The following is a 14,710-nucleotide window of genomic DNA, read 5'->3' as shown; positions in this document are numbered from 1 at the left end:
AAATTCACTCAGGTTGTACACCTTCTGAGAAGCACCACCACCTGGAGAGACTTGCATGTACTGGTTCAAACTGGATTCTAGAATAGGCAGAGAACTGTGTAGCCCAAGAGAGGTTGTAGCTGAGGAGCTGGAAGCCTGAGAGTGGGTGGCCTTGCTGGACCATAGAGGGGAATACAGGTGCAGGACCTTGCTGGACCATACAGGGGGAATACTTGCCCTGCACTGCAACAGCTTTCTTATATGCAGGCTGGCAGGCATATAACAGTTGCACATCCATATGTGGGAGGTCAAAACTGGAGGCCATGGGTGAAAGTGCGGTCCCACTGAAGAAAGATGGCTTGCCGCAGAGTAAGTCCGTGTTATAACTAGACAATATTGTTTCTTTGTATTAAAAATTATGCTCTAGAAAAACCTATATTTAAAACGACAGTTACTGTGGGGCATAATATAGAATAAAGGTGGAGGTTAAAACAAACATTGTCTTAAGGATCTGATCACACAGAGATCTTTCTTTTTTCTAATTATAAGGCTTTGACCTGCAGCCCTTACTGAGGCAAAAATCCTCTTGTCCTAAATGAAAGTTTTGCTTATGTAAAGACCATAGGATTGGACATTTTGGTAATTAAAGTGCCAAGACCCAACCAGTCATTGTTACAATATTACTCTTTACTAAAGAGTAAGTGTCTTCTGAGGAAAGTATTCACAAGTCAAATGAAATAGGGGGAAAAATGCAGGATTTATTCTCACCACATCTGAGTTTGGCATGTGAAAACCATGGAGAGAGTTGGAGGCGATTCCTACCAAAAGTAAAGCATCAGGAGCTTTTTAGTGGAAAAGAAACTGGTTTGGTGGAACAGAAATCAGAAAATATGGTTGCTCAGTTCACTAAATGCTTGCGCTGTGGTTGTCAGGGAACAGCCTGCAGCAGAACCAGTCTCCTGGCAACCTAATTAGCACAGCTGGGCCTGATAGAAGCTGTTTCATTGACTGTGCCACCTGATAGTCTGCTAACTCCTGCAGCCATACTTAGAGTCAGTAGCTGCAGCAGTTTAGTGATTGCTCAGTGTGCTCTGCACCTGTAGTTGCACTTGGTCTTGTCATTGCCTCTGCTGTCTCTAGCCCTGGACCCATCCCAGCTCGCACCTGCCCCAGAACTATTCCCAGTCCATACCCGTTTCTGCCCCAGCACCCAGCTCTGTCCTGGCTTCTGGCTGCTGGCTCCAACCCTCAGCTATGTCTCCTGACTATGACTCTAGTTAACCCTTCAGCTCTGGCTTTGGCTTCTGACTCCTGGCTCCCACCTCTAGCTTCACTTCAGGACTCTACCCCATCTAGATTCAGCTCTAACTGCTAGGCAAGAGTTTTCCTCCAATCATTAGGCAAGACTGCCCATTTCTTGGTCACTGACAGTTGTTTTGGAAAATAGAGTAGATTTGAATGATATAAATGTTAAATCCCAAGTGGGAGAGACTTTTGATCCTTCTAAAAATAAAATATAAACATAATCAGAAATTTTACTGTGGTTGATCAATATCTGGAATTACTCAGAAATCAAATTAGGCTCTACACTGTGAGTGACTAGCATGTCAATATGCAAAAAGTTCAGTTATTCTGTTTCTTTACAAAAGAATTTAGAAAAAAAATCTCTGGACGAACACATCCTCTATATCAGGTGTGGCCAACCTGTGGCTCTTCAGAAGTTAATATGTGGCTCCTTGTATAGGCATCGACTCCAGGGCTGGAGCTAGAGGCACCAACTTTCCAATGTGCTGGGGGTGCTCACTGCTCAATCCCTGGCTCTGCCACAGGCCCTACCCCCACTCCACCCCTTCCTGTCCCCTCCCGAGCCTGCCGTGCCCTCGGTCCTTCCCTCCAGAGCCTCCTGCACTGCCAGTGGGTGGGAGGCCCTGGGGGTAGGCGGGCTGATGGCATATTACTGTGGCTCTTTGGCAATGTATATTGGTAAATTTTGTCTCCTCAGGCTCAGGTTGGTCACTCCTGCTCTATATCTCTTGAATAGATCCCTTAGATCTTGAGGGATCTAAAAGCATTTATACAGTGAATAATGTTATGGAATGCACAATAGTTTATACCCTGTGTAATGGCTGTGGCAGGGAAAATCTTAGAGCATTCAGGAGACAGAATGTTTCTTGTGAAGGCTTTAACCCTCCATAGTCCCCCCTTGACATCAGGCCTATAGAAAAGGTAACAGTTGCTAGCATCTAAACAGAAATGTTGTGCAAAAATTATATCTGCTGCCACATTATACTCATCCAAAGTTTGGGTAATGGATCTATTGCCATAGACCCTTTTCACACTATAAATACTTATCAACTTCAACTAGATCTTAGTCACATTGAGGAAGGGTTGTTGGATTAGGCCCAGGATACTCCTGCCCTAGGGAACAATATAGGATATAGCTATGTGCAAAGAAGTTTTCCTAATGAGTTAGGGCTTCTTTGTTGAATCATTCACACATGCATATGGACACTAGGACTAACCTCCTTCCTTAGTTACAACAGTATTACTCCAAAGAATGTACTTCTGCAAATATAACAAAAACATGATTTTTCAGTGTTAGATCAAGAGTGGCAATTTTTGTGATAGTTCTGTAAAGCTGCAAACTTCATGTGAAATTGAAAGTATTTATCACTTAATTTTAAACTATATTAGAAACTCAAGGCTATATCTCTTGGTTGCTATTGTGTGCCTCATGGCTTTCCTGTAGATTTGTCTCTTGGTAGCACTTCTGCATATTTTACTGAAGAAGCAGAAGTCGAACAGCTACTCTTCTATTCACATGGTTATGAATCAAATCCTAGTGTATGAAATGGAGTCACAACAAAGATTCCAGAGTTTCTATCATCATCTTATTTCATAGAATCATAGAATATCAGGGTTGGAAGGGACCTCAGGAGGTCACCTACTCCAACCCCTTGCTCGAAGCAGAACCAATCCCCAACTAAATCATCCCAGCCAGAACTTTGTCAAGCCTGACCTTGAAAACCTCAAAGGAAGGAGATTCCACCACCTCCCTAGGTAACACATTCCAGTGCTTCACCACCCTCCTAGTAAAAAAGTTTTTCCTAATATCCAACCTAAACCTCTCCCACTGCAACTTGAGACCATTACTCCTTGTTCTGTCATCTGCTACCACTGAGAACAGTCTAGATCCATTCTCTTTGGAACCCCCTTTCAGGTAGTTGAAAGCAGCTATCAAATCCCCCCCTCATTCTTCTCTTCTGCAGACTAAATAATCCCAGTTCCCTCAGCCTCTCCTCGTAAGTCATGTGCTCCAGTCCCCTAATAATTTTTTTTGCCCTCCACTAAACTTTTTCCAATTTTTCCGCATCCTTCTTGTAGTGTGGGGCCCCAAACTGGACACAGTACTCCAGATGAGGCCTCACCAATGCCGAATAGAGGGGAATGATCATGGCCCTCGATCTGCTAACAATGCCCCTACTTATACAGCTCAAATGCCATTAGCCTTCTTGGCAACCAGGGCACACTGTTGACTCATATCCAGCTTCTCATCCACTGTAACCCCTAGGTCCTTTTCTGCAGAACTGCTGCCTAGCCACTCGGTCCCTAGTCTGTAGCAGTGCATGGGATTCTTCCGTCATTAGTGCAGGACTCTGCACTTGTCCTTGTTGAACCTCATCAGATTTCTTTTGGCCCAATCCTCTAATTTGTCTAGGTCCCTCTGTATCCTATCCCTACTTTCCAGCGTATCTACCACTCCTCCCAGTTTAGTGTCATCAACCTACTTCCCTCGTCTGATTTCGTGAAAACCAAATAATTATGCCTGAAATGTACTATGAATGGGCTTCTGCGGAAAAGGACCTAGGGGTGACAGTGGACGAGAAGCTGGATATGAGTCAGCAGTGTGCCCTTGTTGCCAAGAAGGCCAATGGCATTTTGGGATGTATAAGTAGGGGCATAGCGAGCAGATCGAGGGACGTGATCGTCCCCCTCTATTCGACATTGGTGAGGCCTCGTCTGGAGTACTGTGTCCAGTTTTGGGCCCCACACTACAAGAAGGATGTGGATAAATTGGAGAGAGTCCAGCGAAGGGTAACAAAAATGATTAGGGGTCTGGAACACATGACTTATGAGGAGAGGCTGAGGGAACTGGGATTGTTTAGTCTGCAGAAGAGAAGAATGAGGGGGGATTTGATAGCTGCTTTCAACTACCTGAGAGGTGGTTCCAGAGAGGATGGTTCTAGACTATTCTCAGTGGTAGAAGAGGACAGAACAAGGAGTAATGGTCTCAAGTTGCAGTGGGGGAGGTTTAGGTTGGATATTAGGAAAAACTTTTTCACTAGGAGGGTGGTGAAACACTGGAATGCGTTACCTAGGGAGGTGGTAGAATCTCCTTCCTTAGAACTTTTTAAGGTCAGGCTTAACAAAGCCCTGGCTGGGATGATTTAACTGGGAATTGGTCCTGCTTTGAGCAGGGGGTTGGACTAGATGACTTCCTGAGGTCCCTTCCAACCCTGATATTCTATGATCCTGTCAGAGGAGGATGATTTTTTTAAAAAAATGTTTAGGATAATCTGGCAGGCTGTTCATGAGGAATACATTTGTAAATTTTTCCTCAGTTTTTAATATTACATGTGGCTTGGTCTAGAAACTTGATATTTGGTTTGTTGTCACATAGTTAGCAAGGACTGGTGCCTCTTGAAATCCTGCGTGTATGTGTTCTGCAGAGTGTTTTAACTAATACAGGTCTTAGAAGCACTGCAGAACCGGAGAGAGCAGCCAGGGTGAAGAGTCTCTTTCAAGCAGTGTTGGCAGACTTCAGAAGTTACTTGGATCTTGGTTGGGAATCTCCCCAATGCCAGCTCTACTGCTTTTTCCTGAACGTTTGGATTTCCTAAAATCTGAATGATCAGAGACATCTTCTATGATCACTGAGCTTGCAGATAAGCTCCATGGAGTAGAATCATAAAGGGGATTCAAGAGTGTAAGTCCAACACTTAGGCATCACTGGCATTCACAGAACCGCTGCTCAGCTACTACCTAACCCTGTAGGTGCCTGAGTTTCCACCTGTAAAGTTGCCAGGGCACCTTATTTCTGCTGGTGGTTATGCACAAAGCCATCTAATTCATGATGCTGCTGAGCACCTGCCTAAATCCCAGTCAGATCCAAAAATTAGGCATTCTCCCTTCTATCTCACTTGTAGGACCTGATCTGGTGGGCATGTTCAGAGACCATGAAAGTCTCCCACTTCCAGGTGAGTGCCCTAACCATGGACTATAGGAGAGCGTTCTGGGGTGGGCCTCTTGAATCCCTCATGCTGAAGCTTTTCCACTTTGTATTAAATAGTTATTTCAGCAGCAAGACAGTGAGAATGACTCTATAGCTCAGTTGTATGAGGCCTGAGATCAAATCCACAGATAGGCACCTCCCTCAACCCTAGGGTTGCCAGGTATCCAGTTTTAGACCGGTACACCTAGTCAAAAAGGGACCTTGGCGGCTCTGGTCAGTGGAGCAGCAGGGGCCTGAGGCTAAGGCAGGCTCCCTGCCTGCCCTAGCTCCATGCAGATCCCAGAAGCAGTAGCTAGATCCCTGCAGCCCCTGGACGCATGGGCAGCCAGGGAGGATCCGTATACTTACCCTGCCCTGATGGCCAGCTCCACTGCTCTCATTGGCTGGGAACAGCTGCCCCTGCATCTAGGGGCTGCAGGGACCTGGTGGCCGCTTCCTGGGAGCTGCAGTAAGCACCACTAGGACCCCGCACCCTCCTCCCACACTCCAACCCCATGCTCCAGCTAGGGAGTCCCCTCCTGCTCCCAAACTCCCTCCTGGAGCCCACACCCCCAACCCCCTTTGCCCCCCCCAAACCCTTCACCCCCCCCAAGCCAACACCCCCAGCCAGAGCCCTCAGCCCCCTGAACCCCAAGCCCCTGCCCAGCCCGGAGTCCCCTTCTGCACCCCAAACCCTTCATCCCTGGCCCCACCCCAGAGCCTGCACCCTCAGCCAGAATCCTGAACCCCCGCACACATACCCCAACCCCCTGCTCCTGCCCGGAGCCCTCTCCCACACACTGAACCATTCATTTCTGGCCCCACTGGAGCACATGTACTCAGACCAGACCCGAACCCCCTGCCCCAGACAGGAGACCGCACCACCAGCTGGAGCCCTCACCCCCCTCCAACACCCGAACACCCTGTCCTAACCTGGTGAAAGTGAATGAGTGGGGAGAGCGAGCAGGAGCGAGGCCTTGGAAAAGGGGCATGACTGCGGGGAAGGGGTGTTCAGTTTCGTGCGATTAGAAAATTGGCAACCCTACTCAACCCAGACTTTGGTGCCTAACCCCTTTTGAGGGATGGGGCTTAGGCCACACCCCTGTCCACAGTATTTCCTGCTAGCTACCTCAGGGAGCTCCCTGCTTAGCATGCTGGCTTCTGTGAATCCCTTTTTAGGCACCTAACTAACTCAGAGTAATGAATTCCGGTAGGGTGTCTAAAATTAGGGTGTTGCAATGCCGAAGTCCCCATTGTGAATCTAGCCCCGCAGAGAGCAACGAGAACAAAAACTAACTGCACATTGCATAGCTTGTATGAATAATGTCAAACAGCTCTAGGCTCGTATGGCTCTAGCACTTGGTGAGTTCCAGTAAGTGCTCTCACTCTTTGAGTAACTGAGGATTTTTTTTTAAAGCAACCAGAATTAAAAGTGCTCTCAGCCTGTAATCACAGAGCTGGGCAATCTACTTCCTAGCCCTTCCCCTGCAGACAACTCCACAATTTCTGCCTCCATGCTGCTGCCCCTGCTCACAGGTAGTCACTGGCTCCCTCTGACCTCAGGATATTAACTACTTTTTCTGGACTGGAGGTATTATAGAGTGCTCCACTGACTAGATGTTGAAAGGGGAGTGGGTAGATAGTACTGTGTCCAGTATTAAGTCAGTGAGCTCATTATAGTCGTTTGTGCACATTTTGCTCAGGTGTAAGTGGCTATACAAAGAGCAAGACCATGGAAAATCAGGCCCACTGACATCAGAGGAATTACTCCTGGTTTTCAATAGTGAAAAGAAAGAGTCATACCATCTATTTTCACCGACTGTGGTTCAGTTAAAGCAAGAGTTTATCGGGAGGTGGGGAGGAATTACTGGTACTTTTCTGAGTTCTGCCACAAAATAACTTCCATCCATGTGAGACATCAACATGAGATGTCCCTTTCCGTTCAAGTTGGCAAGTGTTTTGTGTGTGATCCATTGGGCTCCTTGACCCTGGTCTCATCCTCTTCCTCCCCCAGTCCAAATGTGGCTCAGAAGCCCCACTAGTCCCTTGAGCTTGGATCCTTCTTTATTAGGGAAAAATAACTGGTAGTACTCTCCTAAGCCTTCTTGTGCCATCCGAATGAGCTGCTAGGCAGAGTAGATTATATAGTTCTTCATAACATGATAATTCCTATCCATTCCTCCATGAACAGTGAAATAGTTAAGAATGTTGACATTTAAATTTTTAGTAGGCATCTGAATTAACACCCCATTGATTTGAGTGTTCTGTTGTTGGTAGAGCTTCTGTTTCAAGCTTTCTGCAAGCTTAGACATACTATCCTGCATCAGTTACAGTCACTTCACATTTTCAAAATTTTCTCCACAACCATAACTACCAGAAACGTTTTAAAAATGGAAAAATGAGATTCTGGAAAACAAGAAGGTGCAACCTAGGAGAAATGTTGTTATGCCTAATTCACATCCTGAGTTGAAAGAAGAGCACATGAAAAAAGTATGTATGTATCCCCAGGGATTAAGAACAATATCTTGATTTGAATAATTTAATATGAACCTGAACAAATTAAGTGAAAAACATATTGTAGAAAACAGTCATGGATTGGCAGGGGATGAACAAAAATGACCGAATATGAAGTAAGCATAGTACAGGGTTAAAAGCTATAGTGCAGCCTTCTGAGGATAAAGCCACTGCAGGTATGCATCTTAACAGGGTGTTAACTGAGTATTGGGTGAATATAAATAGGAAGCACTGTGTGTGTATCTGCTGTTTATGTAAGAATGCTGAGTGTGATCTGAAATAAAGACAAGTTGAAATGTATTTCTGTATGCTGCAGCCTGGGTTACAAATTGTAGTGGAAGATGGTTCTCTTCTGCTGAGTAATGACAGCTCTTGGGTGGGGGGAAAGGAAATTAAGCAGCTATTCCTTCACCTGGTGAAGTTGCCATTGGACTCTTTCAGCAATCTATTGGTCAGCAGACTCCTTTTCTTGGGACACGGTGTAGAGAAATAGCAGCCCTTCAATGTGTAAAACTTTGCATTTGTTCAGTCAATTGCTGGGGAGAAAGTGCTGCTCCAGTTGTTTCAAGTTCAGGAAGCGTTTGGTGTCCAGATAACAGACAAATGGAAGTTAAATTAAGTGACTGAGGTTTTTAAAGGGAACCACGCTCCAGTGATGCCATGAATAGAACATGTACTTCATTTGGAAACGCTTCTACCTGGGGAGCTCATCCAGGATTCTTCCTGGTACTACTGACCACTTTTTACCCACTCCACTTTCAACTTATGCTGTAATAGGCACATTGAATATGAAAGAGGTAGGTGCTATTTATGATTATGTGTATAACCTGAAAACTAATAGGGCAGGTAGAACTGATGGTAATAATGAATAATGTGGCTTGTTTTGCTATAGATCAAGTGCATGTAGCCAAGTCAAGAGAAAATATATGTCTGCTGGAATTGAAGAGAGAGCATGGTCTAAAGGACTGAGTATGGGGTAAAAAGCCAGGTATCTCTTGAGTTCTAATTCCAGTTCTGTAATGACTTGTTGAATGACCCAGGCTAGCTGATTAACATTTCTATCGCTCCTTTGACCTGTTTACACAGGGGAGACAATAACACCTCTCCTAGGTTTAATGACGGTTAAATAGTTAATGTCTGTCAAGCAGGAGCTAAGTTTTAAGTGGCATTATTGAGAAAACTATAGACTGACTTCAGTGGGACATGTGATGCTTAGTGCCTCTAAGAATCAGGCCACTTATTAACAGTACTTACCTAAACATGAATTTAGGGATTTAACCCTTCCCACCCAGGCTTGAAAATATTAACAATAGCTAATAGGCTTGATACTGTGACTTTTGAATTGAGCTAGTTTAAACTAGTTGTGGCTGTAAATAAGGCATACATTGTACTGGAATAGACACTGTGAACTGATTAGTTATAGAAGAGGGTTACAAATAGTGGTACTGAAGACAGTGGTGTGGTAGTGGTGGGTGGTTGTTTGTTTCCAGAGGAAAAGGTACTTCACAGGATGCCATGCCGAAAGACTTATAGCTCACCAGAAGGATAGCATTGCTGAGAATGAGGACTCTGTTCTAAATGCTAGTACAAAGGGCATTGAGCTAAAAACTACTGACATTAATAAAACAAACAAATAAATAAAGGATTTCTTGGCCAGTAAAGGGAGGAAGAGCCCATTTAAAAATGTGTGTCTAGGGAAACTCTCCCCAGTACTGCTCCTTAGGATATCAACCACTCCACTTAACCTCTTAGATCTCAGGATTTAATAAACCAGAAGGGGAAGCTTTGATTCTTTGGAAGAGGCTGACAGGCTGGTTGGGTGAAATCAGGTCATTTGGCTGGTTCCCCATGCCTTAGTTTTATAAAGAAGGTAAGGGCTTCTGATTTTAGTCCTCATGTCCTTATAGATGACTGCAATAGACCCCGAGATGAAGCCACTGAACTGTAAGAATGGGTTCTGGTTCTGTGTTCACCCCCTTCTCCAGATGGGTTTCCCCTTAAGTGTCTGTTCTTCATGATGGGTGTCCTTGTTTGTTAGGTTGGGTGTTGGTATGAAGCTGTTTATTCTTTGGCTAAATATATTAATACTTTAGAGAGATGGTTCATTTTCAGGTTATGCCATAACCTTGCTTCTCACAGACAGATAGAAACTTAAAAAGGAAAGGAAATATGAAAGCGTTGGGACATATCTTATTTTTTGAAGAGAAAGCTAGTGCGATAGATCTACAGTCATTCCTTCCCTTCCCCCATTTCAAGCACTGGTGCTACTGCGAATGAATGAATTTACTAGGAAACCCAGTGTTGTATACTGAAGGATAAAATGAGCTAAATAAAGAAGACAGTGACAACTTCAGATCAGAAGAGAAATAATGGAATAATTTTAAATAACTGTCATATTTGTTGTGGGTTGCAGAATGTACCAAAATAGGCCTCCACCCACAAGCAGATCCATCAACACTTATACATATCTTTTGAAAGGCAGGAACAGCTTACGTGTCATTTTTACTGCCCTTGTACTCTAAAGACATATGCAAAAACTTCACACTTATGAGAGTGGATCAACAAAGTGGCACAATTTGGTCTTAAGTAGTATTTTACTGTGCTGTGAAACACTGCATGTCACTTTGTGAACACTTTGCTAAATCCTCAGCATGTTGCAAACATTCTTGCCATGTCTTCCTCTAATATTACAAGACTTATACACTTCATGAATTATTGCAGTTACTTATTTTGCAGTTCTATTTCTGGTGAAATATGCCTTTTTCACTTTGCAAAGATTCATAAAAATTTAATGTCAAAGGAGGTTTTTTCCTACTTCCTCTGAAACCCATAAGACTGTACTTTCAAATGGTTCTGCCTTTTAGCATATTTTATCAGCCGGAAGTGTTGTTTTTTGTCTCAAGCTAAAAAAGCGCATTATTCAAAAATGACAGAAACTTTGGGGCAGATCCTGCAGAAAACTTCAGTGGGAGTTGTGTTTGAATGAGGACTGCAAGATTGGACTCATTAACAGTTCTTTAGGATCTCCTGAAATGGGATCTGCACGGACAAATCTTTGCACTTGCAGAGTCCCACTGAAATCAGGACATGTTACAGCATCAAGGTCATAGTCTTCAGAGTAACAGCCGTGTTAGTCTGTATTTGCAAAAAGAAAAGGAGTACTTGTGGCACCTTAGAGACTAACCAATTTATTTGAACATAAGCTTTCGTGAGCTACAGCTCACTTCATCATAGTCACTAACTTTATTTTTTTTTGTTTCAATAGCTAGTTGATTGGGATCACATTTCTCTACCTGTTTTATTTTTCTGAGTGTCTGTACACCTACTTCCTTAGAACAGCTAGACAATCAAAAATCGTCCTTCATTGTAGAATTCTATGCACGCAGTGACTCCAAGAGCCTAAGTGAAGCATAGTTAGAAGGCTAAAAAAAATATTTTGACATGTACTGCTTGGAGCAATTTTATTGTTGAATGTTTGTTTATACCAAAGATTTGGGGGTGTAATATTAAAAACGAACTACTAAATAAACAACTACCAAATAATACCGAAGGGAGATGATTTAATAAAAATGAGGAACTGTATTTTAAATTCTAGTCTCTTCTTTGATGCATATTTGAGGCATTTGTAACGAATGTACATTCACCTTAGCTGTTGTGCTTAATCCCACTCTTGAGAGCATGTTGCTGATTTGCGGGTGCATTGGTGGCACCGTAGTCTCTCCAATTCTCTATCTGTGGCACACAGTTTTGTCTCCCTGGGGATAAAATGCTTTAGTCTAATTAAAATCTATGGGCTTCATATAGGGGTATCTGGGTGAAATGTAATGGCCTGTGATATACAGGAGGTCAGAACTTTCTGGTCTTAACCCTATGAAATAGAGCAGAGGTGTCATAATGATGAGGCTATCCTCTGATTGTATTGCTATGCACAGAGATCTTACCCAGTGTTCCATGAAAACTCCTTCACATGTTTTCACTTCAGAATGTTTTTGATGGTGAATCTAACCCCACCAAACTCTTTTCACATATCAATTCTGACACCTGGACAGTGTGTTGATGTAACTAATGGGAGATGCTTTGGATCTGACATTAAGACTCCCCAGTGATGAGAACAATACAGATACCCAAGGGAGAGATTTGTGCCACACCATAGTCAGTGGATACAAAGGTAGTGTTGGGGAACCATTTCTAAATGATTGCAGGTCTTTAGCAGACCTCTGGACCTCGCGTCACTGGAATGAACTCCATTCTTGATCCTAGAGCCTGCAATAGTATTAAAACCTGTGCATTCATGTAGGGGAACGTTAATAAAATTTGCAGGTGGGGAGCTAAGGTTAAGGGAAATATGCACATTATTAGTTACCTTACAATAAATGTCTTAGAGTGATCAACAGAGCTGTTGATATCTAATGCTGAGCTGATGCATTCTACTCCCATTTAGTGTTTGACTGTGTATGTATCATACTTCAAAATATATCCTTGCAAAATCCATCTTTCAGTGTTCAAAATCAAGGATGATACCTGAGATACTGCCACTGTGTGGTAGCTGGCTTCCTGATGATTTTTATAGCCTTTAGAACTGCTCAGGCAGTGGTAGGCTTTCTGGGGGAAATGCTACATTCAAAGTAGTGAAAGCTTTTGGCTGCAGTTTTGCTGTAATCATTTCTTAGCATAATTGCATCTGGTTTGTGTGAAATGCAGTCATCGACTATATTTCTGCTCTCTGTGGACTGATTTAAGGTAGATGATGATGTAGCTCCAGAACATCTCTCATGGAGTCTACAACATAAGACAAGAGCCTTATGCAGTGTTTTTACTAAATCTTTAGCTTTGTACAGTGATATCTTTAAATGAGGCAGTTTCCCTTTTTCACTCCACTTTCTCTAGGATATCAGAGGAAGCTATTGGTTTTGATCACCATATTGAGTCGTATGTGACAACAGTGCAGCAAGACTGAATTACTATGTAAATCATTACCAGTGGTGTAATAAATAATTAACAATGTAAGCTAAGTGGTTATTGTGGCAATAATTTGGGAGTTGTGGGTGAGCTGAAAAAGTATTTGTGTACCTGTTTTATGGTAATAAAGGACAATTCCTAACATATGAAGTGTAAGAAAAATAAATATAGTACGGCTGACTAAATAAATAAATAGTACGGCTATATAGAAGAGAAAAGATTATTAAGATTTGACATTGAGAGAGATTACGGAGTCTCTCACGTAGGAGAAGCAATATAGTGTCCCTTGATGTAGGGCAAGATAGATTGCAGTGTCACTGACAGAGTGGAAGAAAGATTAAAATGTTCCGAGTGTAGCAGAAGAAAGATTGAGGTTCACCTCTTAGAAGAAGGATTGCAGTGTGAAAAAATGATTGACACATCATGTCTAGTACTCAGAGGGCAATAGTGCTCAACTGTAATTATGAAGTTATAATTATAACTATCCTTCCCCTCCAAAAGAAACAACCATGTTTTAAAATGATTAAGAATTGGTTGGCTGTAGGTTACTTCTAGTTCTCATGTTGGGGATCACAAACTGTTAATAGAGGGTTCAACCACCTTTCCATATTGATAAATGAGGGAGATCCTGGCTACAGAAATGGAGACCTGCTGTGGAAAATGTTGAGGGCCACAGTTTTATAAACCGGGGCAGAAAAAGCACACCAGTAAAACAGCAGTCAATTACAACTTTATTATGGTTTGTTTAAAATGGACACATAAGACTTACTACTGCATTACTCCAGTTTTATGCCAGTGGCAATGTCATACAATCTACGGGACGCAGTGCTGAATTGGGTCCATAGAGTGCATGTAGCTAAAACTTAAAACAGGACTAATGACAAAGGACATATTGCATATTCATTAACAAATCACAAAATTCATGGGCCAGATCCTCAGCAGGTGTCAGGTGGAGTAGCTCCATTGACATCAGCAAAGCTACACCAATTTACACCTGCTGAGGATCTGGCCCCAAATTTCATATAACTTCAGCAGAAAAAATGACAGCATGTTTCTCCCATAAACCAAACATAATATAATAAATTATGTTAATATTCTATGTTACATAAACTTTAAATAAAAAACCTAGATGTCTGCATTCTATTGCTGACAAATATGCACCTGCTGCTTTGCACTTGTTCTGTGAGGGCTGGAAAGGGACTAACTGCCATGGTTGGGGTGAGGTCTGTGTTTGCATGTGCTGCATAGATTTACAGAAGCTGGACTGGCTAGTGTTGACATACTGAACCATTGCAGGGACAAATGGCATTAGAAACTCTTTGATGTAACATGTAACCTTCAAATCAGTGCAGCTTTTTAGTGTAGATCACCTCTAGTATACTGTATCTGAGCGCGTTGGAGAAGAGGTAGTTCCTGTGCAGGTCCCTTGCATAGTATGATTTCCCAGTGCTCATGCTCAAGTCCCCTTCCCTGTCCACACTTAAGTCCTTTTTAAAGACCCTGTTTAAAACCATGGTTCTATTAAGGGTCAATGTGAGTTTTGCCATTGACTTCAATGAGACTATAATTTTACCACCATTTCTGCCAGGCTTCTTACAGTGAATTGAGTTGACTTCCTCTAACATGTCTGTCTGTCAATGTGACTGCTACCATAAAAAATCATGAAATAGGGGCTACCTCTTTCTATTTATTTGAAAAACCATACATAAATCTATTATTCTATAGAAGTGATTTTAATGTCTTTCTCATAGAGTTGTGAATTTCAAATCTCTTTTCCCTCCTCATTCTTTTTGTAACTGAACAAGGGATCTGTTCAAACCTTAAACAGTTTGTAGGCTTTGTGTGACATATAAAAGCAAAGCTTTGTGGAAAAGGAATTCCTCAAATGCGGGGTGGGAAAGGAGCTTTCTCAATAGACTATGTGTAACCCATGTCTGCTTGGTATGGTGCTCTGTCCTCCTCTAGTGGCGTCTAGACCACCTGAAG

The 14,710-nt window shown here is 42.8% G+C and overlaps 1 protein-coding gene across 2 annotated transcripts in view; it reads left to right on the top strand.

Moving 5' to 3' along the window:
• The window catches only part of PTPRD (protein tyrosine phosphatase receptor type D), a 1,732,979-nt gene that overhangs the window by 355,940 nt on the left and 1,362,329 nt on the right, over positions 1 to 14,710 (top strand). The window lies entirely within an intron of this gene.

The sequence above is a fragment of the Lepidochelys olivacea genome (genome assembly GCF_965140295.1).
Source record: "Lepidochelys olivacea isolate rLepOli2 genome assembly, chromosome: 5".
Lineage (NCBI taxonomy): Eukaryota > Metazoa > Chordata > Testudines > Cheloniidae > Lepidochelys > Lepidochelys olivacea.
The sequence above is the reverse complement of the archived record's forward strand: the minus strand, read 5'-3'. Positions and strand labels throughout refer to the sequence as shown.